Source organism: Alligator mississippiensis, chromosome 1, assembly GCF_030867095.1.
Source record: "Alligator mississippiensis isolate rAllMis1 chromosome 1, rAllMis1, whole genome shotgun sequence".
NCBI lineage: Eukaryota > Metazoa > Chordata > Crocodylia > Alligatoridae > Alligator > Alligator mississippiensis.
Genome location: NC_081824.1, coordinates 52,296,521 through 52,321,396, shown reverse-complemented (window position 1 = coordinate 52,321,396; position 24,876 = coordinate 52,296,521). Strand labels below are relative to the sequence as shown.

General features: G+C 42.2%; 1 protein-coding gene and 1 long non-coding RNA gene across 3 annotated transcripts in view; one reads left to right on the top strand and one right to left on the bottom strand.

The window, feature by feature from the left end:
• Positions 1–24,876, top strand: part of KHDRBS2 (KH RNA binding domain containing, signal transduction associated 2) — a 789,727-nt gene that overhangs the window by 764,145 nt on the left and 706 nt on the right. Inside the window, exons 11-13 of one of the 2 annotated variants that reach the window (XR_002093266.2) lie at positions 783–841; positions 1,757–1,861; positions 21,909–22,030. The gene's annotated coding sequence lies outside the window, so the exon portion shown is untranslated. Of the gene's footprint in view, positions 1–782; positions 842–1,756; positions 1,862–16,631; positions 22,031–24,876 lie in introns of both variants that reach the window. The other variant, XR_009463400.1, reaches the window with a different exon arrangement.
• LOC109285528 (uncharacterized) overlaps positions 4,564–24,876 on the bottom strand; it is a 30,020-nt gene continuing 9,707 nt past the window's right edge. The window contains exons 2-4 of the long non-coding RNA XR_002093281.2: positions 23,632–23,702; positions 6,882–6,934; positions 4,564–4,653 (exon numbers count right to left, since the gene is read on the bottom strand). This is a non-coding gene — a long non-coding RNA (uncharacterized LOC109285528). The remainder of the gene's footprint in view (positions 4,654–6,881; positions 6,935–23,631; positions 23,703–24,876) is intronic.

Sequence of the window (24,876 nt, the reverse complement as noted above, 5' to 3'; positions counted from 1 at the left end):
ATAAGTTTGTCATTTCTCAGCTGTGTTCTTGGTGGGAAGTTGTCAAGAAGGCTTGACAGCCCTTAAACTTGCCATCACATTTTTCCCTGTTTATGAACCTCATGTTGATCTACTAAAACCGTTGGGAGGCTGGGAGGAAAGACACAATAACAGCAGTTCTATTAAAATATATTTGCAGCAGTGTGTGTCAAGCAGAATTTATGGTATGAAAATATGTGTAATTTCTGAAAAGAAATTTTCACCACCCCTCATGTCTGGTTCTCTCTTGTCAAATTGTGTCCGGCTGCATTGGGGGGGAGCGAGAAATATTAATGATTAATTGCCTAGGTGTCAGAGAAGTACAGGCTTGTAATACATCATTAGAAGCCAGAGATCAGGGAGTCTGAATTAAAATGAGAAGCTCTGGATGAATGTATTACTTCTATATACAATTAACAGCACAGGCCAGAAATCATTTACTTTCATAATTTAGAACAATGGCAGCTTTCCAGTGAAAACATATTTACGGTAATTTTACATTGCTCTCTGCAGGCTTGGTACAAAAGGGAGAGAGATGAATTAATATGCACCAAAGCAGCAGAGGAGAAACCTGTCTTTGAACTGTTCTTTTCTTTTTAATCAGCCCAGCCTCTTCTGAAAATGAGACAGGATTATGAATAGGTGGAGAGCATCCAGGTTATAAAGGGCAAATCAGCTTTACATGATTTGCTTCTTCAGTATGATGAACTGAGTTTGACCTTTATCTGGCTTGGGTTGACCAGGTCTTCTCCATTTTAACCCAGGTCTGATCAGCAATTTCAAGTCAGCTAAACTGAAGTTACACTGACCATCTGTCTTACAGGTCTGATTTCCCTTCACTCTTAGCATTAATACTTCTGTCCTCAAAGAATTCTCTAATGCTGATAAATGTCTTCCATTTCACATCCACAAGTATGGGGTTCCTCAGGAACCGTAGTCATTTTAATGCTGGTTGGGGTCCCATTAAGCTTTGGAGGTTCTTAAATTGCTTCTTGGAGTTTATTTGTCAAATAACTCAAGGTATAAAAGTAGCACCATAAACATTAATTGAACAGCCATTAAGCTGTATGGCTGTTTGTTTTTGGTTGACAGAGAACATAAAACTTCATACCCTGTGGTGGAAAACAATTAGATCTGATGATGAACATGCTGTTAAATATACCATTACCAGACTTATATCAGTTTAACTTTACAAAATAGCAACCAGCTGTAGTAAAAATAATATACAAATGATAGAAAGTCATATTTTTACAGTTATGTCACAGCCTGTTATAAATATTGTAGTTTCTAATGTTTTATGCTAATGGCAGTGACTAATGGCAGTCATTATCTCCATTCATTCTCATAAAAAACTTCCTCAAGAGAGGATGATCATAACTAGAATGCTATTTAAAATTAAACTCTGTTTTTCTAAAACACAGAATATAAAAAAAATACAAGAGGTTGACTGGCTAATTTATTTTGTTCTGAGTATGTTTGACAAATACAGCTGTTGTTAACTGTTCCATGAATTGAATTGATATCCTTTTAGACCTGGTTTTGGCATGCTAACACATGTACACATGCCTTGTTTCACAGAACTCTCTGAAGAGGGAGATGTAGGTGAACCTTACAATAGAAAACCAATGGCTAGAATAAATCTGACACTGCCCCTCTAGAGGCTTAATATTTTTTAATAAGGACACTGAATTTCCTCATCCATTTCTCATTTCAGTTATGAATTCTGCTTACTTGACAGGTACAGAGCACTTCATTATGTGCACGAACAGAAATGCTTAAACGGATGAAGCAGCTATTTGCGTCTGATAGGAGCTAAGTGGGACATTAAATTAATGCCAAACAAGTGAGTGCTCATTTTAGTTTCGTTATAAATGGCTGCAGTATAGCAGTAATGTGTTGACTCTTATGTGCTGACAACTTCTATATTTCTTACAAACTTCCCTCAGATCTAGACATGGAAAGATAAATTCCTACTCTGCATGATAAAATTAGCAGTAGATACATTAATAATTGAATAAGGATCTCCTGAGAAATACCAGAGTCCACCAGGAGCGTTAGCGACTGAATGGTTTTAAATGAAAACTGCTGTCATATACAAGTACTTACATAAGCCCCGAGTTAAGAAGCAATGTCTGTAGCCTATTTGGTATCAAGTGAACATCTTGCTTTTAGGAAACCTGAAGTCACTTGCATAACTGCATTTTCTCATGTCATGACCAGATTGCCTATAATTCATCTTGGCAGTGTACTTGCCAGCCCCCTAGTTCTTCTGTGATTGTACTCTCCAGCATATAATCAAACTAAACTCAGCAACACACTCTCTCTAAACCAGTGATTATCAACCACAAGATAAACCCAGAGATTTCAAAAAGAAATTGATAGTGTCAAAAACATCCTGACTTGTGATCTTCTGAGTTCTTTGCAACCAAAGAATTGCTCTATTATTCTTTTGTAGTAAAAAAAAAAAAGTGAAAATTAAGAGCTTGTATTTTTTATGGGGTGCCTTTAGTCTAACCATAAGTGCCTTGAGTCTAAAAAGGTTGAGAACCAGTGCTCTAAACAATGTTTTGGATAAGATTGAATATAAGAACTGTGTACTATATAATGAGACCTGACCACACTCATTCCTAACCATGCTCTTTTGAGCACAGTGAAACCCCAAACGCTTGATCTATGTGCATGTTAGCTTCTTTAGTTTGAGCCATTGTGGGGCAGAGAAAAAAGAAAGCTATATATAGACAAGTAAATGACCAATAGAGCATCTGGGGCCTACCAAGATGATTGGTAGGAAACACGGCTGTCTGCATTTCTCCTGTAAAGGCCTTGATATCTAAATTATAGATATGAGCACATAATGATTTTTGCTGTTGATCCAATCTGTCAGAATTACTCAAACTAGTGGTATGTATTTAGTGTGACTTCTAGTGAACTATAGCATTAGTCAGGTGGTCAAATTATCTGCTGGAGTAAATCAGCATTTATGCTGATTTAATTTGTGTCAATGGAGTAGCAGAAGTTTGAACAAGTAGGTCACACTCACACATGCAGGCACATGCGCTTGCAACAGGTCAATTAGCAGCAGCACAAATTTGAGATGGAGACTTATACCTCAGCATGTGTGGGGCAAATGGTGTCACTTGGGGCAAACTCACCTTGCCCAGCTCCTCCTAGATCTTTAGCCAAGGGGAGCTAGAGGTTGGGACCAGCACCCGCAGTATAAAAAGCTGCCCTGGCGAGCAACTCAGGGCTACTTGCCCTCAGGAGCTTCTGCAGCCCAACTAGTTGGTATCTGGGGACACTAGCCCCTTCTGCCAGCTGAAGCAGCCCTAACCTGAAGTAGCCCCTGCACCCTTTAGCCACTGCAGCAGTTTGGCAGTGGGGACTGCTTCCTGGCTGTTACTTGCTGCCACCTGCAACAACATCCGTCTCATTGGCTGTGCAGCCCCATGACTGTGTGCCTGGCAGACCCAGATGGGGGCCTCACAGCCACTTGGGCTGTGGTATGGGCACTGCAGCAGAGCCTACTGCACCTCTTAGCCAGATGCCATTGGGCTGTAGCTACACAGTTGCCTTCGGGCAACACTGCTGTCAAGTCTCCCGGCGCCACTGCTCTGCCATCTGGGCAGCTGTTGCCCACAAGATGTGCTCATTGTGGTGGCCTGCTTTGAACTGTTGAAATATGTTTTCCTAGCCTCAAATGGCCAGGTCAGCCACCTCATCCACCCTCCCGCTGCGTCCACAGTGCTGGCCCTGGCAGGCTCCTCCACATGACTCACCAGCAGGGAGCCTGGTGTTCCCTGTTTAAAAACTGCAAATTCTCTGAAAACCCCTCCCCACTAAATTCTCTCATTAAAATACTTAAAATCTGTGTTCTTCCACAATTAAAACGAAACACCACTATATAGAGAGAGTTCAGTTGGGCAATGTTTTATTGATATACTAGTGTAAAAGCCCATCAAAATGACGTGCAAAATTAGGCTACTTGTTATGGGGTACCACGTTTCTGTTATCCAATGTGTCATTACCAACTTGAGCTGTTCTACCTGGTCTTCTTCTATACAATGTGTATCCATCAACATTTCCAAGCGTCTCCTCTCTAAACTCCTTCCAGTATTTCTTCATACATTGATGATTTTCTGTGCATGGTGCATTTGGATTCAGTCTTCCACATGGTCCATAAATCATACATCTCGTCACAATGATCTCTGCTCAACAGGCAATGCACTGTTGTATGATCAAATGTTTGTTTTCACATTCTGGTAATGCTTGTTGTTCCGATTCGTCATCAAATCCTGCAAATACTCTGGAAATGGTCTTCTTGGAGTCAAAATCACTTTACCATTATGACAACAACTCTGGAATTGGCCATCTGACAGTCTTTCAGCTTGGAAGTTTAAAGAGTTACAAAAGCGGCACACCATGTTCATCAATCAACAACTATATTCTTCAATCTCATCCTCATAAATCTATTGTTGTCTATTCCTTCAGCCTATCTTCTATTGCCTCTGTCAACACTTTGCCTTTCCATTGGATCTCCTCTACGATGTCCTCTTTGCCCATCTGTTTTGTTTTGTCTTACTCTTGCCATTCTTTCTGCATTCAATTGCCGTCTGTTCTCTGCTTAACCCATAACACCTATACCAAGGTGAAAGGTAAAGTAAGGGTACTGAGAGTACACCATAACTAATTGAAATCAATCACTAAAAGTCTAGAAAATTGAGTGCAAATATGTTTTTTTTGAGTGTGACAGACAGAATGACAAAGACACAAATGAAGAAATTATTACAGAGGATTTATCATTTTAAAGCAATTTGGAAGCCTATCAGTGCCTCTATCATCATAATAAAATAAATCAAAATATATATACACTTTGGGATTTGGTTTTGGTTTTTTTATCATAGAAAAATCAGAGCTGTTCCTGGCCCCTTTGCTCACCAAGATGTGGGAAGAGCTGCAGCTGTCTGCTTGCCATTCCTAGGAAGCCCTTGAATGAGGCACAGGGGTTTGGCAAGCCCCTTCCCTTCCAGGCTGGCCTTCTCCTGCTTAGGCTGCTCTAAGGGCACAGGGGGGCTCTAAACCTGGTTCTGACAGCTGCTCCTACCTAGAGTGGTCCACCATCCCCAAGCCCCATCTCTCTCTCTTGCACACATCCCTGCTGCCACCTCCACCCCTCTGCCCAGCTCATCATCCCTCCAAGTGGTTCCTGGGACCGGGAGCATCCACAGGCCAGGGCCACAGGTCCCAGCACTGGTGTGGCCATGGAACAAGGCTGCAGTGTGGTAGTTGCTCATGCAGCCATGGCTCCTGCCAGCAGGTCTCATCCTATCTGGTGGCTGGGCATGCAGGTTGTGAGATTTGTGGGAGAGATGTAGGTTTGAGGAGTAGGGAAGGGCTGTGGAGGGGTGGGGGCAAGTGCGGGGGTTGGGTGGGTATAGGGATGGGTGTGGGGTTTGTAGGGGTGGGATTTGTAGGGGTGAGGCTTGTGGGGTGGGTGCAGGGGTGTGTGAGAGGTTTGTGGGCGGATTGATGAGGGTTTGTGGGGGTGGGGGTTTTGGTTGGGGGTGTGGGGCTTGTGGGTGGATTGTGGGGGTCCAGGGGTGTGGGATTTGTAAGTGGGTATGTGGGGTTCATGGGGAATTGTGGGGGCACCCACCTGCCCAACACCCCCCACAGCATGCAGCAGCATCCAGCAGTGGGCCATCAGGGTGCTCATGGCCCACTGCAAGTCAAGCCCTTTGGTGCTGCCTGAGACCCAGGGGCTGCACTTTGCATATGGAGTAAGCCCGGTCCACTGGTGCACACCTTTAAACAGGATCAGGATGGCTCCTGCCATGACCTAGGGATCCCGGCACCACACATAGGAGCTGTGTACCATCAAGCCAGGCTGGCTCCTGCCTGCATGTGCCCCATGTGCCAGTGGGCTGGGCCAGCTCTATGGAGGTAGAAGCCAGTGCAGCCCAATGGCACATGGCTCCTATATGCAGTGCCAGGATCCCCGGGTCTCAGCAGGAGCTATACCAGTCCTACCTAAAGGCACATCCCAGTGGACCAGATTGGCTCCATGTGCCATATGTAGCCCCTGGGTCTCAGGTGGCGCCATGCACCACTGGGTGGCTTACGTGCACCAGACCATGAGTGTCCCGATGGCCCACTGCTATTTTCTGCTGTGCAACATGGTGGGGGCCTGTGCACTGTGTGAGGGGGAAGTCAGACGACCCTCCACTCCCACATATTCCCATCCCAGCCACAATCCCCCTTCACCCCCACCCCCACATCCCTACTTACTGGGAACAGAACCTGGGTCTGAGCCATTGCTGCAGCCTTGCCCTGCTTCTATTTCCCACAGCACACTGAGGCAGCATACTGGAGTAGCAGAAGCATGTGGCAGGGATAGAGACACTCTGGCTGGGTGCGAGAGCGTCTCCTTGGAGGACCCAGCCTCTGGTTGCCTCCAGCATGCTCCAGGAACACTCCCTGCACGACTTTTTTTCCTGAATATTTGTTTTTTATATACTGGGATTTCCTGGCATCAAATTTAGAGTCCACACTGCAAATATGTAGTGTGGGGAATACTTTTTTGTTCATGCTGTGCCTCCTGCAGCATCTCAAACTGCTTCAAGAGGCATGTGCTCATTCATCTAGACAAGGCTGTGGAGGGTTTGGCTAAGAGTGAGTAATAGCAGCAGAGTCAGCTTGAACTGAAGAATCAAGTTGGACTGCACAGAGATGTCATTTCTTCCCAAGCAAACTATTGTCTGGGACTTCATATTATATTATGAGTCATAGGTTTGATCTGTCTTTTCACTTAATTGATTATCAGTTGATTTTACAAATCCCAAAAACTAAAACACAGGGAACTTTACCATGACTATCTATATCAGTGTTTTCCAGCACTTCATATGTGATTTTTCATCATCTAAAAAAGAAGACAATTGTAGCTTAGTTTCAGAATATATTAATGTCATCTTGTAGCATTGTGAGTAAACACTGATATGATTTGATAAACTAGTACTGTCTTTAAACAATATTCAATATTATAAGTGTACAGTTCAATTTCTTCCTTTTATGCATGCTACTGTTGTTATTCAGCAATGCTAGACTATTGTGGTAGCTCCATATACAGTTTGGTATGAATCTTACTCTGTTTAAGATATTGAATTTGAAACCTTTATAGTATATGAAACACTTGAACAGTTTCTGCTGTCACTTGAAGAAGAAGATAAGTCCCAGGGATTCATATTTATATAATGAAATAATGTCTCTATCTATTAGACATCCTTGAAACATCCTGAAATTGACTCAGCTGAGGAAATAACAGTACTTTTTCTTTTCTTTGTGGTATCAGAACATGGATGCAGTTGTTAGAGATCAGTGTATGGCAGAAGAAGGTATAAACGTGCTAAAAGAATACATTTAATGTATACCTATATCAGAATGGAACTTTATTCTGCTGCATGTAAACAAGATGCAGAAAGTATACCAGATGTAATTATTATTAATCATTTCTGAACAGAGAAAATATCTCAAGGATGTATTTTCAATTTAATGAACATATAGGCTAAGTATACATTCAAAAAGCCTGAGGCAAAATCGGTTCAATCTTTGCAGGTTTTCCTAAGCTGTGTAGCTTGAACCAATAAACTGAACTGATGTTCAGTGTTTGGATGGCCAAGATAGGCAGAAACCTGCGTTGGCCCAGGGCAAACATCTGGGGGTACTCATATGCACCACCCCTCATGGCCAGCTGCCTAAGGCTCCTCACCCAGCCCAGTGGCAGCTCATGCCTAATTGGCTGCTGGACATACACCACCCCACCCCTGCTGTCAGCTGCAGGGTGGGGAGGCCCAGCAGAAAATCTGTCCCTACCCCCACCTCTGAGAGGGGGAAGTGGAGGGGGAATGTACTACCCAGCCCTAGGCCCCAGCTGGGGGCTGGCTGGTGTGGGATAAGCTCCCACCAGCCGGGTATTCATCCCCTGCTATCTGGCTAGCAGGATTCCAATTGGCTTAGCCCTGCCCCCTTCCTGGACCCCTGCCTGTGAGAGGGGATGTAGGGAACACACACACCCAGCCTGGCACTGGTCCCCCTCAGCCAGGGTCTGCCTAGCATGGGGGAAAGACCACATTGGCAGTTTTTTGCTCTCCGGCCCATCTTATGCCGGCTCAGCCTGCCCCCCTCTCCTCCCCAGACCCCAAATATGAGGCAATGGCCAGGGGGTAAACACACCGGACCAGCTGGGCACTGGCCTACCCAACTGGGATCTGGCCAGTGCAAAGTGGGGAAGCCCCAACCATGGACTTTTCATTCCCCTGCAGCCCAGTGCCCCACCCCTTCCTCAGCCCCCCACCTCAAGAAACGTTTGGATGCTTATCTTTCCAGGATCCTTTGACCCTAGTTGACTTCCTGCCCCTGGGGCAGGAGTTGATGATCTTTGAGGTCTCTTCCAGCCCTAATGTCTATGAAAAAAATCTAGGAGATGAGGAGGAGTAGAGGGGGAATGTATCGGCCTGGCCCAGAAGTGGACACTGCCTAGCTGGAGTCTACCTGGTGTGGGGGAAGGAAAGCCCTCATTAGGGGCCTTTCACTCTGCCACAGACCAGCCCCACCCCTTCCCCAGTCCTTGCCTGTGAGAGTTATAGGGTGAGGGGGTGAACACAATGGCCCAGGCAGACACTTGCGTGCCCAGCCAGGGTCGCAGAGAAGCCCCCATCAAGAGCTTTTCACTCCTCTGATTTACCAGGCTGACATGGGCTCAGCCCCCTCCATCTTTGAGAGGTAAGGGGGGGTGAGGAAGGGAATGCACCAGCCTGGCCTGGCACCAGCCTCCCAAGTCAGAGTCTTCCCAACATGGAGAAGTAAAAGCCCCCACCAGCCCAGCAAGGTTCAGCCCTGCCCCTTCCCCAGGGATTTGGAAGGCTAGGTGGCTCATTCCCTTGCCCTCCCCCATCCTGCCTGGCTGACAGGTGCTGGTAGGGAGCAGAGGCTTTAGTTCCTTAGTTATCAGCAATAATTATCTGTGATAGCTGGGGGAGGGGCCAGCCTGCTCTGCTGAAGCAGACAACATAGCACAGGGCTGCAAAGCATCCTGGGATGCTGAGGGACTGTGAGTTAACTTAAATTGGGAAGGGATCTGGGACAGAAGTTCCATAAAATGGTATGACCTAGATTAGTGGAGTCTGATACTATATCCAACCAGGTTCATTTTACACCAGTTTTGGCCATTTTGAAAGTGGTATATGTGCACTGAACTTCTGTAAGGTTTAAGTCAGTTTCAGATCACTTAAGCTGGTTTATGTGTAACTTCTGTCCATAGTCATATTATTTCTTACCTAATTGTTAATGTTAATGACATACATACTTTACAAGATGTCTGTACCTTTATAATTATCTGACTTTTTGATGAACTGGCTAGATACAAATATAGCCGCATGCTTTCCTAAGAGGTGAATATTCCTAAATATATACAGAAGAGAGGGGTAAGAAAACTTTATAAAAACATTCATGTGCCATTTAGCAAGGCTTTATGCTTCATAGAGTGGGCTTAATCCTATTCATACAGGAAATTACTATCCCATTTTCTCAGCTGCTCCCTGTGTAGTTTCTTATTCCTGTGAAATTTAGTTTCTAGAGTTTGCTCTAGTTTCATAGTGAATGTGATACAGCTGGTAACTTTGCATCTTTTGCTAGGGTATGCCAGACACTTTAGAGGCATTATTGTTTATCCTCTGTGTTTGAAATAATCATCAGATTTTCTATCTCCAGGCAGTTATCACTCCTGCAGAAGCAAACACAGATGTTTCTAAAGCCTTCCAGTAAATGAACAAAGCAGTGGCATTTATCCAAACTTCACAGGTCATTGGATGTTCAAAACAACAAAGCAAACCAAAAGAACCTACTAGCATGATAATTAGGCTAAATAACCATGTGCTTCCGTATTTCAGGGCTTCCTAATATGCAGTGCTGCTGAGCAAGATCAAGGGTGATTTTCCTTTCACCCATTGCTTTATAAAATAGCAGTGAGTTTTGCCTTAAACTACAGTTCTAGATAAGAAGTAACTCAGTAAAAATTGAATTTCATTGTTTTTAAATTACTCCAGTTCAGATTTAATCTATTTAAAGGTGTAAAGATGGTTTGGGCCTACAACCTTAACCTGAAATCTTGAAGTCAAGCTATGTCCTTTTGGGTTTCTGTCTCATGATCAGTACTGATGTTTGCAATTTTGTCTTCATATCTCATCCTCAATTGCAGTTGTACTCTTGATTATACCTCTCCAGGATGGTAAAACAAGAATTCTGATAGCAGAATTTTTATGTGCAACTGCGACTGAGTTGACACTTCTATTGATGACCTATTTTCCCTAGTACCTAGAGGAATAAATTATAACTTAGGCTTGGATACTTGATGTGTTTACAGCAGTGTAAGCAGTGTTTTCACCAGAGTACAAAGGGAATGGCAATATAATATACAGCCATCTACCATTGTAACTTCAACAGCTTGGTATAATCCTAGCCCAGGAAAAGTCACAGTAATTCTGCCCTAGTAGGAGTCACACCGGGCTAAGTGTCATAAGTTTGCATTATGCAGGATAGCTGTTCACCTGTTGAAATGAAAAACTTTCATCCAGCTTTTATCAGAAGAGTATTGGGCCAATGCAGTATCATTCCTAAGCATACTCTTGTGAGCACAAGTGTGAAAACCCTACAATTGATCTACGCGCATGTAAGCTTCTTTGGTTTGAGTCACGTTTGGGCAGAGCAGAAAGAAAACTATGTACAGTACAAGTGAATGACCTATGTAACATATAACACCATATAGCATCTGGACCATGGGCTCCAGCTTAGCTATGAATGTTGCTACTGCTTAATACCAGGATCTTCCCTCCTCTAGTTTCTACTTCCTGACCCCACTACCTTGGGGGTGGTTTAGTGCAGCCCACAGAGGCCTACGGAACCCATGGCCCAAACAAAAGGTGGGGGTGTCATGGGGCAGGACGCAGAAGGGGGTGTCACAGCGGCTGTGTACACACATTCAAATAATCCAGGATAACTGTCCCGGGTTTTTTTTTTCCTGAGATAAAAACTGACCTGTACAGAAGTTCAGACTGAGAAGCAAAGAGCCTTCAGTGGGGACACTGGGCTGCCAGGGCTCCCTAGACCATACAGCCCAGAAAATTTTGCAAGGGTTTTTTTTAAGTGAATGCAGACATGCATCATCAGGATCTAGGAAGATGGGGGCAGGGTCTGTGCCATGCACAGGAGAGTCCTCCAGCCTTTCTCCTCCCCTCTGCTGTATTGGGCCCAGCTAAGGCGGTGCAGGGCAAATGCTTATATGCTTCCCTTCACCCAAGTGCTACAGTGTGATTCAGGCAACGAACAAGCCAGGAACAGAACATGCCCCCTAAGTGCTTCAGCACTGTGCTTTTGCAGCTCAAAGCACTCAGGAGGTATGCTGTGCTCCCTTCTTGGCTGCAACTGACAGACACTTTCCCTCCCCCTGTGGGATTGGGAGAGAGAAGCAACAAAGCACACGCTGCCTGTACAGAAGTTCTATCTTCTGAAAGAGATTCTCTGGGGAGCCACTTCATTCAGGTTGTTCCTGAATTATTTTTCTCCTAGAGTGGCCACTTTCATGAACTTCTGTATACTCGTGGTTTCTCCTGAGAGAGCAAGGTCTCTCCCTGGAGAAACTGAATATCTGTCCAAGCCCTGTGTCTATGTTGCCCGTAGGGTAAAGGAGAGGCCTCAAGGGTCCTCCAGCTGCTCAGAAGTCAGCCAGCACTTTATTAGACAAACAGGCTAGCACCTGCTCCCTGCCATCTTGTGGCAAAATATTAATGGTGCTTTCTATTAATAGCTACCCTAGAATAGGTGCTTGTCTGCCTGTTCCAGGTCCTAGTGTAATTTACATCAGTGTACAAAATGGTTGTAAATTATGTTGGTGCAAATATGTTCTGTGTCCAGGAACTTTTTGCTACCTATCTATGGAAAGGAGTAACAAAGAGAACCCAGTTTTGTTTCTACCCAAGTTATCCAGACCTTGTACAAGAGCATGCAGGAGTTAATGGGTGCTCAAACACCTTTTACTCCCTCCACAGAGAATGTGGGCAAGATGACCAGTACAAGCGAACGAGAGCAGGAGGGTGAAAGCTAGTAATTGTCTACTATTATGAGCCAACAAATTCATGCCTCCTAGATCAGTTCTCTCCATGAGATGTCCTTTACTATGAGTTGTGTCATAGGGATGCAACCTAGCCCAAACATCCACATAAATACGTCTCCATGGTGAGGTCCACATTAGGCTTCCAGAAATTATGTCCTTTCCTCTTACACAGGTAATTCAAAATAGAATCATTCTCTGTTTTGCTATGATAGCCATGGCATGCTGTCAGGAACATAAAGCAATGCAACCAAGAGAGGGAGGTATAATTTGATTTTGGCTAGTAATGTCTCACCCAACCCAACTTCCAATTAAGAATAGGATCAAGAGACCCACTGAGTTTGATTTTTAGGTCCCTTATTATGCACTATTATTTAGTATTATTTTATGTTGCACTGAGCATTCATGTGTAATATATATCCTTGTGGTCCCCTGGACTGAAATAGACAATACAGAACAGATATATTATACATTTGCTGACCAGATGAAGATCGTGTTATACACTGACCTCATGCAAAAATATCAGGCATGAGTTTTTCCCTGCTGTTATCCATGCAAGATCAGGAAATTATCACTGTCGGATAGCTCAGAAACATTATGAAGCGAAAGGGGAGAAGAGATTATGAAGACTGTTATGAAGACTGCTCTCCACTCCCTCCTCATATAAACCTTTTTTATTAGGAGTTTAGTAATAAAAGAATTCCATTTGTTGAGGCAACTTGTTATAATCCTTCAGTCAGAAGGCCCTCAAACTCACTAGGCAAAGGGCACCTCAAAAATAGTTATTATAATGCCAAGGAAATCCAAGCTTTCCCTTTCATGCACTCTTTGGAAGCCTAAAGAGCCACTGATTTCCTTACTGAATCACATGTACTTTCACCTGTGTCCATTCCCAGAGGCCCTAGAACCTCAGATAGAGACAGAGGGCAGGAGCTAGTAATATGAATGAGTGATATAAAGTGAGCTGTCCTTTCCTTAGGATTTCCCTGCGTGTAGTTTTATTTTTCTCTTTGACTTTCTAGAGCTGTTTGGCTGGTCTTTTAGATAGTTTGGATTCCATCAGCCATTGGAAACCTAAGCAGCTTAAAAAATAGCCAGTATTGTCAAGAGAATACAACTAAGTATTTCAGTAGTTCAAGCTGCAGAATGCAATGGCTTTACCTTTTTAAAATGGATCAGGAGAAAGGTGTGTTTGGGTAGTTACCAGAATGGTTAAATAAGAGCTTGAGAAGTAGTGTGAAGATGTGCCTGAAAGCATAATGTCTGAGGCAGAGTAGGTTAGAGGATGCATATAGGAGTAGTAAGTTCCTTCTTGACTGATAGAAAGCAGCAATTTATAGAGCCACTTTGCCAGGGCTGATGGAGTAGTTACTTTCTATATCCAGCAAGTAGCCTTTCTTTCTCAGTCAGTGGATGAAGAGGCACATACCTTCATCACTATTGCATTTGATGATTGCTGCCCCTCATCTATGAATTCTTTCTTTCTACTTTCCAGTCCATTTTGGTGATGCCTTTGGTCATACAGCATTTTTCTTCAACCTTTTGATTTCTTTTTTTACACTGTCTTTTGGGGATAACTCTCCATCTCTTTTTTCCAATCTTCTTCAGCAGACTCTTCACCACTGAGAGTTGAATATTGGATTTGGAATGAAAAATCTCTATTTTCAACTACCTTTATGAAAACATTGTATGCCAGAAGAAATGGAAATAAATAAATCCAAATAAGTCTATCTGAACTCAGATAATTAAGAAGAGGACTCCATTTCTAGTTCTCAGGCCCTCCTAGATACATGAGCTCTGTGAAGTACTGATTGTCACTGAAAATCCTTGAGTTCTATTGGCCATGATCAAAAATCTAAGTTGCCAAAGTTTCGTGAAATGATGAGTGTGAAAACTATATTACTGCTTTGGGAAAATGGCAAGAATGTGAGAATTGACTAATGAAGTTGGCAGTGTAAATGATGTTTCATTGTGTTTAACATTATGTAAATGGATTCCCAATGAAAATTACTACTGTCACTCTACCCCACCACAGCTTAAAAATTCTCCATTTCCTGCTCAACTTTCCTTTCTCCCACCTAAATGTGCTTTCTGTACCCCTGCCACTGCCTTCTCATCCTCAGTTAGGAAATCTATTGTCAGGTTTTTCTTACCACACACGTTTTTCTAGGAGATCTGTTCTGCAGATTATCCTGTGGTCCAACTCAGAAGTGATTAGTAAAGGAACGGTAAGAGAAGAAACTCCAACTGCAGCTGCAGTGCCTCTGTTAGGTGGGAAGAAGAAATATGAAAGCGCATATTTTCAGCTGAGTATTTGGAGGCTGAAAGGTTGTGACCTTCCAGTCACTGTAGAAGCAACCCTTACATGAACCTCCAAATGGTGGCTGCAGCAGTAAGATTAATCAAGTTTGCTGGAATGTGCTAATTAGCCTCCACATCTCATGTATCAGTGTCTCTATACTTCAAAATGGTGGTGGGGGCACTTTAACTAAAGTTAGTTTGATGAGCTGTAGTTAAAGTGCCCCCGCCACAATTTTGAAGCATGGGGACACTGATACATGAGATGCTGTAGGTGCTCTAATTAGAGCAGCTCTCAGAGCCACTCTAATTAAAGCACCCCCACCACCACCCCCGGAACACGTGGAAGAATGCCCACAATTATAATAACACTAAGAATGCCAGGTGAACCTTTGACACAGCTATGAACTGTGGTTCAGATCTACCAGTATACCCAGATAAGAATCATATAGGAAGAACTACTCTAAAACTGGGAGCCAGTCCTTATGCTAGATGAGACTAGATCATGACAGTGAAATAGTAACAATCTGTTTTTTGAGACTGTTAGTGTGAGGACCTGACTGAAGAATTAAGAACTGAGAAATAAAGAGTAGGCATCGCTGCTGGAACAGCAAAACTTAAATACCTATTAAAGATTTTACATACAATAAGAATTTCCCCAACTTAAATGTCAAAGGCACTTTTGGGACTAAAGGAAGACTGTCAGATGAACCAATTTCTAGTAATTAGCACACAACCAAGCTGTGGAGGCATGGGATACAAATCTAAAGTTATGTCTGTAAGGATTAAGTGCCAGGACAACCAAGCTCTGGAGGCATGGGATACAAATCTAAAGTTATGTCTGTAAGGATTAAGTGCTGGACAGTGTTGCTTAGTAGATGTTGAAAAAAACCTAAGTTCTGATGGATACTGAAAGTGTACAAATCTTTCTTCCAATAACTAATACAAATAACAAATTGATCAACCATAGTAACCTATGTAAATGCAAAGTATAGAGCCTGTCTGAATATTAAAATCATAATGAGGTTCACAGACCTATCACAATGAGACCATTCAGAGGGAGAGTTGCTAGGGTTAACCATCTCCTTAGTGAAGTACAGCATTGTGTCCTGATTGCAAGGCTTATCAAGGTAGTTAAGGGCAGGGGAGTGATGCAAGTTTTGGTGGAATTAAGTAATTTCCTAGATTAATAGAGAGATGCTTCTGGACAGCAGGCAATACTCTGAGGTGAGACTATGGCACTGAGAGCTAGACCTCCAGATTGGATGTGAAACACTAAGAGCATAGAAAATTTTATGTTAGATCAAGACAGTAGTCATTTCTTCCAGCAACCTGTCTCTGACAGTGGCTAGTAACAGACACTTTGGGTATAATTCTGTTTCCTTTTGTGCACCTAAATGGGCATTTTGAGCCCTGCCTCTGCACTGTAGACATGTGAGCAAGCACACATAGACTAGCATTCACAATCACATGAATATCTTGAGTATAAAGTCTAGGAAAACTGGGAAGAGGGTCCTCCCATGTTTTAGCCTCAGTTACTGAATGATTAGTGCATTTGCCCAGGAAGCAAGTTCTGGGTTTTGAACAGAAAGTTCATATATATTCATGATTAAAGAGTTTTAAAAAATTAGGCAGAGCCTCAATCATGTCAGAATTGCTAGCTGATTCTAGGGAACCTCTTACACTGGTAAGTTTTATAAGATTGGTCTCTAAAATCTGTATGGAACAAATGTAGATTATAATTTAATACACAATATCAAATGAGAAGTTTCAGCAGTGTCCTCTAAAATAGTCTCTATATCAACATAACCTTCCTGATTTTTGGTTCATTCAGTGAAATTAGCACACCATTCCCAAAAATTTATAGAGAGCAGGAGAAATTATTTCCAGACTTTCATATGTACTGAATGTACCATTTAAAAAATGTAAACAAATCAGAGCCAGTTGAGCCATAATCCTGATCTCAGTTTAAAGGAAATCAGAAACACAAATGTTTGGATTAACAAAAAACTCCCAGAAAAGTAAGTACTTTGCTGTTGACCTTCAGCCCTGTATTTTCTCTGTTTCAGCAGTATCTGCCTGGCTCCTGTTCTTTAGCCTGTACTGCAAAGTAATATGGGTAATCACAATAGTAAGTCTTATGTCTGGTAATTTGCAGGTTCAGCATCCTAAAGACTAATCCAGAGGACATTGAAATCAGTGGGGAGCCTGTCATTGACTTTGTTAGTTTTGGCTACTACTGAATATCGTGCAGTTAAGATGCAGCTGAGATCAGACTGAATCACAAGTTGGTAAACATTAAGAATTATTGCAAGATTTGCCTTAAATGTTCAAACGTAGGAAACCTAATCCACTTAAGAAAACAAATAAGACTAGGTATGTGAGTAGTTTTATTAAAGTCAATGTGACCACTTAATGTATTTAGCTGAATCCAGGCCTAAAGTTTTAATTTTTTTTCACAGCCCTGAACTTACTGTCCTACCTTGCTACTGTCCCCATTAGCTCTACAGGCAGGAAATCAGACAGTTTTCTGTAGGAAATGTACCAGTGTTTTATCAAGAGTTCACTGTAACTTATATATTTCCGTGAAACGTGTTGGTTTCCACAAATCTTCGCTTTCCAACAAAAACCTCTTCTTTCAGAAAATTCCTAACCAGATTCAGTTACACAGATATCAGCCAAGCAGGTTTGGTTAAAAGAATCAAATTAATCCTTTAGAGCAAATTGTAAATAAAAAAAAATTTAAAACAAAACAAGTCGGTATGAACATGAACATCGATGCATGGACTGTTCACATTTTTTTCACACACTCTCATTTTCACTGTGTGTCAGTACAGAAACATGGAGTCCAGGAACCTTAAGATTCCATGTCATGTAGAAAAAAAGGAACATTTTTAAAAGTAACTCACACTGCTATCCAGTGCAGCATATCTCTGTCATGTTATTTTCAAAGGATAAAAATCATTATTTTAGCCTGTGCAAATATAATTTTCTCTTTCATTTCTGTCCTCTTCCAAGCAATCCAAAATCCTAGGCAGCATGAAAAATACTCTGACCCATAGCAGCAACAATAACCTATTTCCCTTTCAAAATATACTGATAGAGCACTTTTATGTGATGACATTTTAACCTGCGAATAAAGCAAAATGGTTACTGCTGTCATTAAATAATGAACTGTGTAAATTTCAGCTGTTGGGCATGAATTCAGTGCCTTCAAGAGTGAAAAGAGATATTTCCAATGGTTATGATTTTTGATGTTCATACTCTGAAATAATCCATACAATAGTATGTTCTGGGTAAATCTAATTTTTTTGCACCCTTACTCATACCTAAAAGGTCTCAGGAAATAATAACAGTCTATTTTATTATGACTTCAACCTTGAGGCTAGAATTGGCTTCGTACAGTGCTATAGTGTAGTAGTGCATTTTATCCTCAGTTTTATTATTTTACTTCCAAATATTTCATGTGTTTCCTGACAGTTCATGTTAAGTTACTCTATTCCCACTGAACTGGAAAAAAATCTGAAGTTGTTATACAGAGATATCTCTCTAAAGGTAATGTAAAAGCAGATAGCAGTGTGTGTGTGTGTGTGTGTGTGTGTGTGTGTGCGTGCGCATGTGTGCAAGCGTGCACATCTGGTTGGGTGGGTTCTAGGAAATGGAAAACAGAATACACATGCATGAAAAAGTCTTATTCTTCTGAATATTTAAGTTATGTCTTGCAGAGGTAAAGAGTATTCACACGTCCAGTTAAATTCTATGGGAATACCTATGCAACTGAAAGCAGGGCCTTTAATATTTTTTTCATTGATATTCTCGGGGCCAGATTCAGGCAATCCACAACAAAGTCCCCATATTGAATAACTCCACCTGCATATGCTCGTGCCATTTGCCAATGCCCAATTTAAGTGGAAGGTGGCAGGACTCACCATTCTTTAATGAAAACCAAGGGTGTTGCAAAAGTCCTTGCTAAGGTCACTTTGGAGAGGCCAGGTTATACCTAGGGACCTACCTAAATCACAATTTCACAGATTTCATGGAAACCAGGAAAAACAGCATTGTCCACACTTTCCTGCGAAATCAAAAAAAGGGAGTAGTAATGTAGACTGAATGAAGGCACCCTCTGCCAATCAGTGGCAAGAGGCAGGGCTGCTGGGGTCACTCCACCAATCATTGGTGAGGGACATGTCTGCCATGAAATTCCTGTGAAATTGGCTTTGTGTGCCGTGAATGGGCCATGAGAAACCCTGTGACTTAGGTGGGTCCCTAGTTATACCTACTTCCTGCATTTACTCTACGTACAGAACCCTGCTTTCCATCAGTCCATTCATAGCGTCTGATGAAGTAGGCTGTCACCTGTAAAGGTTAAGCCTCTCTGAACTAGGTAGTCTCTAAGGTGCCAACCTGCTTTGCTTTCTGCCTGACTCTAGACTAACAAGAGCTAACTGTCTAGAAACAGGGTGCATTTACACACACAATTAGCATGTGACAATAAACTCCAGCACAGTTTGCACTGGAGTTCATTGCTCCTGGTTGCAGCATTTACACATGTGCTGGGGACCACAGCATGTTGAGCTGGGGCACAGCATCCCTGGCTGGCAGAGGCCTGGGTGGTCAGTATGCCAGCCCAGAGCTGTTCCACCCAGCTCAACGTGCTGTGGAGGAACTGGCTTGGACACAAAGGTGGTTCGGTGTGGAGCTGGCAGGAATCCCCTACACTATAGCATCCTCATGCCCCAGCCAGCCCCAGTCATCATCTACATTACAATCCATTCATCTAGCCCACACTTTCTTAGCTTGCCTGTGAGAATGTCGTGGGAGACCATATCAAAAGCCTTGCTAAAATCAAGGTACAACACATGCACCAGTCTCCCCGCATCCACAGAGTCAGTCACCTCATCGTAGAAGGCATATTGGTCAAGCTTGACTTGCCCTTGTGAACCCCTGCTGACTGTTTCTAACCATGTTTTTCTCCTCCAAATGTTTCATAGTGGATTCCTTGAGGATGTGCTCCATGATTTTTCCAGGGACTGAAGTAAGGCTGACTAGTCTGTAGTTCCTTGAAACCTGCTTTTTCACTTTCTTAAATATGGGCACTGTGTTTGCCCTTTCCTAATCATCTGGGACCTCTCCTCATCACAATGAGTTTTCAAAGATGATGGCTAGTGATTCTGCAATCACATCAGCCAACTCCCTCAGCACCCTTGGGTGCATCCCATCCAGCCCCATGGACTTGTACATGTCCAGCTTTTCTAAATAGTCCCTAGCCTGTTCTTTCACTAATGAGGGCTTCTTATCTCCTCCCCAAACTGTGCTGCCCAATGCAGTAGTCTGGGAGCTGACTTTGTGAAGACTGAAGTGAAAAAGTCATTAAGGACTTCAGCCTTTTATGCATCCTCTGTCACAAGGTTGCCTCCCCCATTTAGTAACGGACCCACACTTTCCCTGATCCTCCTCTTGCTACCGACATACTTATAGAAACCTTCTTGTTCCCCTTCACATCCCTTGCTAGTTGCAACTCCAGTTGCACTTTGGCCTTCCTGACTTCATCCCTACATGCCTAAGCAGTACTCTTATACTCCTCCCTGGTTATTTGTCCAAGTTTCCACTTCTTATAAGCTTCCTTTTTTGTGACTTAGTTTACTGAAGATTTCCTGCTAAGCCACGCTGGTCCACCACCATACTTGCTAGTCTTCCTGCACATCAGGGTGGTTTGTTCCTGCATTCTCAGTAAGGCTTCTTTGAAGTACAGTCTGCTCTCCTGGACTCCTTTCCCCCTCCACTCCCCAAAAAGTTCCTGGATTGCCTGCACACTGGTATATTGCCCTCCCAGCAAATGTCAGGGCGATTGAAGTCCCCCTTGAGAACCAGGGCCTGTGATTGGGAAACTTCGGCTAACTGTTTGAAGAAAGCCTCATTCATCACTTCCTCCTTGTCTGGTGGTCTATAACAGACCCCCACCATGACATCGCCCTTCTTGCTCTCCCCTCTGTCCCTAACCCAGACACTCTCAACAGGCCTATCTCCAGCATACTGGAGCTTTGAATAATCATATGGCTCTTTTACATAAAGTACAACTCCTCTTCTCACCTGCCTATCCTTCCTGAACAGTTTGTACCCATCCATGACAATGCTCCAGTCATGCGAGCTCCCACCAAGTCTCTGTTATTCCAGTCGCCTCATAGTGCCATGACTATGCAAGGACTTCCAATTCTTCCTGCTTGTTTCCCAGGGTCTGTGCATTTGTGTACATTCCTAAAATACATTTAGGAAGTCTTTTAAGGATTATCAGCTTTCATTTTTATTTGCTGCAAACTGTGAATATTAAATACAGCTGCATTTATGAGGTGAAGGCAATATACAGAATAAAGAATCTGATTGGATACATTAATCTACCCGGTAATTTAAAGTCATCCAAGCCTATTTAGCCATCATTGTATAACCTAACTAGTTATACATACATACATATCACTTTGACAGTGTAGCTACATTAAATGATAACCTGCAGGTACTGAAAGGCTCAACTTTTTTAAATTTATGGCACTGGCAATGTATTGCTTCATTGCTTAGGAAAACCAAAGGAAATTTGCATAGAATAAAACTATCTACTAGACTATAGTGACTAGAGAATAGTAATTTCTTTGGAGAGAAACAATAAGTGATATTTAGAAAATCAGTTCTGAAGAAACCAGCCTGACATTTATCATCAAATAACAAAAAAAAAAAGATATGGAAAAGACTTGTTTAGGCATCTTAAGTGTAGTAGTGTAATATTAGATAGTCCCTCACAGAACATACTCTCCAGTGTTTTGTCAATGTGCATTTTAAATGTATCAAGGAGAGAGTCTTTGCTATTATACTTTTAGAAAAATGACAAATCCTTGCTGAGTGCACAGGATCTTTTCAAAATGTATTAGAGTTAACAAAAATAGTGAAAATTCACCAGCCTTTTTCTTTCCAGTTAAATTCAGGAGTTATGTATTTTCTAGGTAAAAGAAGTTTTAGACATACAACATCTAAAAGCTAAGTAGGTACTATTATGCTTTTCCTCTCCTTTCCTTAATCCATCTGTTGGTATTTGTTTTTCTTCTCTGCTCCTTTTTCATAGTGCCTCATAAGTAGAATGCAAAGCCAAAAAGAGCTTAAGTTTGAGTGGGTTTAAAATTAGTCAAAATGAGCATGGCAAAATGATGGTTGTTTATAGAATGTGTGCGTGTAACTCCCCACATAGGATTTTGAAGATATGCTACCTCGTTCTGATTAGAGGAAGAACCATATGGCTCTCTTATATGACTGGCTGGTTTAGAGTGGTTCAGAACAAAATGTTTGTGAACTTTAAGCAGGCTCAGGTTAGTCATCTAGATAGACACAAAAGTAGCAGTGAAGATGCATATGACTGCAGAATTACAATCTTTCCTACTTACTGTCCTTTTAGGAAATGCATAAGGAAGATTCCAATGGATCAAAAAACAAACTTTTTTTCATAAAATAAAAATATATGTAACCATTCCTGGATACATTAAGAAGTTTTCCTTATCATTCAAGAGAAAAAATGAGGTAAGACTGTGGTTACTTTTGTTTATATTTGTAGAGTGTTTAGAACCTTAGATTAAAATTACCTACAGAAGTGCCATTTATTATTTTATTTACATGTATGTATTTGTATTTGTAAAATATATTTTATTATGATTAAACTTCTTAGGTCCTGTATTATTATCCTCATCCACTAGTTGCCCTGAACATGCTTCTTTTTCAGCCTCCACTGAACAGGTCCCCGCCACCTGGAGCCAAGAACATTGCAGATATTTGGGTCAGAAATCACCTAGTGGATGACCAAGGAGTGGCTAATTATCAGCTCTTGAATTAGCCACCTGAAATGTAGGAGTGATTCAATTAACCACTGCATACTTGCCCCTTGTGTAGGAATAGAGAGACATCTGTGCATCTCTAGAGAGAGTGCCTTTTCTTCTTACATACCCAGAGGGATTAGTTGAATCACTTTTACACAGTAGTCAGGTAAGACAGTTGCAGGCTGCAGTTTGCTCATTCACTAGGTTAAATAGAATTCTGCCTTTGGTTTCATTTTAATTTCTACCTTGACTGATTTGTTTCTATCCAAGATCTAGCATTCTGCTGTAGTCCACCAATAAGACCACCTAAGGGCTAAATCTAGTCCTTAGGAGGCCTTTATTTCCTTTCTTGTTCATCCAACTTTAATGAATACCAATGACAGATACATGTTCACAGGCAGAGAAGCGTGCATTTGAGGAAATATCTTATGCATGTACTTGCATCTATTGATTTTCCAAATGGTGCTAATCCTTTACCTGGATTAGCATTTATGCATTCATCCTTTGTGTAATACAAACTTTGTAAAAGAAATCAAGTGTCTCTTTTACTGTGCAGACTCTTCATTGTAAATTGTTATATACAATATGAAATTTCCACTTGTACCGTTTGGGTTGATAAGAGTTAATAAAAAAAGATTTTTACCCTGTGCTTTGAAAACACTTAGGCTGCATCCAGATGAGATGGACTGAGATGTACAGTACTGACTGAGATGTACAGTATGTGGTGCTGCAGACACGTCTGCAGCACCACACATGACCCATGCAGGTGTTCCCTGCACTGCTACCTTACTGGGGGGGAGGGGTGCAGTTTTAGCCCTGGGAGATCTTGGGGTCAAAAAAAACCCATGCCAAATAAAGCAGGACAGCGCACATGGTAGCAGTGCACACCACCCAAAAACAGAGCCTGGTTGGCTAGAGCAATGCTACAACTGACAGCCAGGCTTCCTGCCACAGCTGGAGCCCTGGGAGGCTGGCAGGATCCCAAGTAAGGTTGCTGGGACCAGCACAGTTGCTGGCTCCAGCCTTCCCTACCTACCCAAGGTAACTTGCCGCATGCCAGAGTGTGCGTGGCATGGGTGTTCCCCGGGGACAAGTAGCAGTGGCACAAGGTGAAAGTAACTTTTAAAAACAGTTTTAAACTTGAAGCTCTACAAGTTGGAGCAATAGCCACTACAAACTTTTAAGAATCATTCTTAAAACTGTGCTCATAAGAGGATGTTACTGAACAGGGTATTTTATTATTGAATGAACATTCAGGAAGGCTTCCTGTACACATAGCATTATTCATGGAAATGGCTTCATACACACCTAAAAGCAGAATGCCAAACTGTCAGTGTCATTTTTGGAACATAGATCACCAAATCTGGTCATCTAGGCATCTAGAAAAGAATAGAATGCAACCCGATTAGTAGTCATGGCAGCAAAACAAGCTCCCAGTGTGCAGCTGTGGGGGAAAATATACTCCTTGAATGTGTATGAAGGTGAATATCAAGTAGAAATAGTAAGTGATATTGCATATAGAACATTAGTGAAACCATTACTAGAAAATCTTATCTAGTTCTGGTGTCCTGACTTCAGAATGGACATTAAAAAAAATCAGAATTGGTGTATAAAAGAGCAACAATGACTCTTAGAAGTCTGAAAAACAAGTCTTCTAGAGCATGTGTACACATTTGTGGGCCCTGAGCTACAATCACACAGCTTATTTTAAGCCACATAATTGTAGATTGTGTTCCCACTTGTAACCATGTTTTCCAGTGCTGGGAGATGTGTCAAGAATGCAATATAAGTAAATTGGGTTTGGGGGAAGAGTGGACAGAATTGTTGGGGGCTAGCTGTTCTGCAGGAGAGAATTGATGGGTCCAGGGGAGTTTGGCAAGATGGGTATGGGACTGACATGTCCAAAGGGAGTGGGAATGGTGGGTCTGCAGGAAAGGGAGACTTGTCCATCCAGAATTACAGGTGTCCAAGGGTTATAAATAGCCCAGTCAGAGTGGTGGGAGGTGGGTAGGAAAAGTGCAGCCCTGGGGTGGGGCAAGTGGCCAGACTTTCCCAGCCTCAGGTTTGTGTCCAAACACGTATACACGTTCAGTTAGATGAGCTATAGGTTAGCCCAGTTTACATGATGCACTTCCTTAGATAAACTAAGTTAGATCAGGCTAGACTGTTTTGGGTTTTTTTTGCCTGATCTAAACTCCCTAAATGTATGGACAGTTTGGCATTTAGATTGACCTAACCCTAGTTAGGCTGATCTAAGTATAACATCTGCACATGGCCCTTGTTAAAGGCTAAGAAAGCTCAATTTATTTAGTTTAGCCAATAGAAGTTGAAAGGTGACTTGTACCTGCAAGCAGAAGGGTTTCTAATAGTAGCCAGCTCTCCAATATGGAACCAATGGATGGAAGCTTATGTTAGACAAATTCAAATGAAAAATAAGGCACAATTAAAGTTATTAACCAAATGGGCTGCAGTCTCCATAACTTGCAGGCTTTCTGTCAAGACTGAGGGTATTTCAACAGATATGATGCAAATTATACAGAAATTGCATGCTAA